Source organism: Terrapene carolina, unplaced genomic scaffold, assembly GCF_002925995.2.
Source record: "Terrapene carolina triunguis isolate 2854851 unplaced genomic scaffold, T_m_triunguis-2.0 Scaffold51713, whole genome shotgun sequence".
NCBI lineage: Eukaryota > Metazoa > Chordata > Testudines > Emydidae > Terrapene > Terrapene triunguis.
Window position 1 is genome coordinate 1 of NW_020716064.1, and position 2,097 is coordinate 2,097.

A 2,097-nucleotide genomic window follows, 5' to 3' on the forward strand; every position below is an offset into this window, starting at 1 on the left:
CACAATTCAGGCCAATAGTTTGAAATTGGCAACCTCCCCTCAATTTTTGCTGATTCTGCAGTCGCAACATATGAAACGTTTATTTCAGTGTTTTGCACTCACCATTTTAGCTGCATTGATGATGGTTCTCTAAGGCAGTGGTCTCCAAACTTTTTTGATCGCGCACCCCTATCAATAAAAAAATGTTGAGCACGCACCCCCTGCCTCGCTGGCTCTACCATTTTTGCAGAAGCAAAAAAAAAATAAAAGCCGCTCAGACTGCCGAAGCGCAAAAAAAACAAAACAAAAAAAACCCGCTCCTCCTGCCGTACACCCCCAAGGATCCTCTTGCGCACCCCCTGGGGTGCGTGCACCCCACTTGGGAGACCACTGCTCTAAGGAGTGACTAGCCCAGTGGCTCTCCACCTTTCCAGACCATTGTACCCCTTTCAGGAGTCTGATTTCTCTGGTGTACCCCCAAGTTTCACCTCACTTAAAAACTACCTGCTTACAAAATCAGACATAAAAAATACAAAAAATGTCACAGCCACACTATTACTGAAAAATGGCTGACTTTCTCATTTTACCATATAATTATGAAATAAATCAATCGGAATATCAATATTGTACTTACATTTCAGTGTACAGAATATAAAGCAGTATAAACAAGCCATTGTCTGTGTGGAATTTTAGTTTGTACTGACTTTGCTAGTGCATTTTCTGTAGCCTGTTGTAAAACTAGGCAAATATCTAGATGCGTTGATGTACCCCCTAGAAGACCTCTGGGTACCCCCAGAGAAACACAAACCCCTGGTTGAGAACCACTACAGTACAGAGTGTCATCGCTACTGTGTTAAGGTCTCTGCTAACACCCTTTACCCGATACTGTTAAAATACGGAAAAACAGGGCTGTCAACTCTCATCATTTTGTCATCAGTCTCACGATCATTATTAAAAAGAACGAGGGGTATTGGTGCCACCTTAGAGACTAGCAAATTTATTTGAGCATAAGCTTTTGTGGGCTAAAGCTGATGAAGTGGGCTGTAGCCCACGGAAGCTTATGCTCAAATAAATTTGTTAGTCTCTAAGGTGCCACAAGTCCTCCTGTTCTTTTTGCTGATCCAGACTAACACGGCTGCCACTCTGAAACGATCATTATTGTTTTCCTTAAAGCCCCAGCTCCTGGAATCAAGTGAACAATGGGATGATTTCCTTCTTAAAGCAAACCTAAAGTTTCTAGCCCTGGTGGCTGTGGAGAAAGCTTCACAAATGTGACACACACCCCGCCCCTCGGGCACCCTAAAGGCTGCAAAAGCAGAAGGCAAACAAAATGAACTCCTCAAGTCTCTTATTCTTACATAATCTCATGGTTTTAAAGTCAAGCGGGTGATTTTTGGTGAGCCGGACTCGTTAGTTTTGAGCATTTGGGGTTAGCAATCCTGGACAAATCACCTCCTTGCTGCACTCAGACCTTTCCCCCTCCTCAGTAATTAGGCTGCTGCTAGAAGGGTAATTAATGATTAGGTGCTGAGCAGCAGGATGACCCCCCCCCATACCCCTGCCTTTAGCTACAAGAGCAGAGATTTGCACCCCCAGGGGTCCCTTTCCTGGGCTGTTGTCACAGCTCTGCGCTGGGTTTGCTGGGGTAGTCCCCCACCTCCCACTGATTGGCTAATCTTTGCCCAATCAGAGAGCAGGAAGTCAGTTTAAAAACATAAATCCTCCCCCTGTAATCCGTGAGCCCGGATAGCTCAGTCGGTAGAGCATCAGACTTTTAATCTGAGGGTCCAGGGTTCAAGTCCCTGTTCGGGCGACAGAAGTTATTTTATAATTCTGCCTCCTCTAGGAGCAGCTACACTTTGCCCCATTCACGTTTTCCCATAAACCCAGAGACACTTCCTAGAACAGTGCCAGGTCACCTTCCCCCCCTGCCCTGTAAAAGCCAGTCATAGAAAATGGTGTTTTGGCCTGTTGTTAAATGCTATGAGGTGAATTCTTGAGGAGAGGGAGAGAAGAAATAAATCGGGGGGGGAATCACTGATTTGAAATGACCATTGTCCAGTTCCATTTTATGAACCCGTCTCCAGAAAGCTTTTCTTACCACATCACCACTGAAGT

General features: G+C 45.2%; 1 non-coding gene across 1 annotated transcript; it reads left to right on the forward strand.

The window, feature by feature from the left end:
- Window positions 1–1,719: 1,719 nt before the first annotated feature.
- On the forward strand, window positions 1,720–1,792 carry TRNAK-UUU. The gene has a single exon. It is a non-coding gene; the product is annotated as a tRNA-Lys (tRNA).
- Window positions 1,793–2,097: the final 305 nt, after the last annotated feature.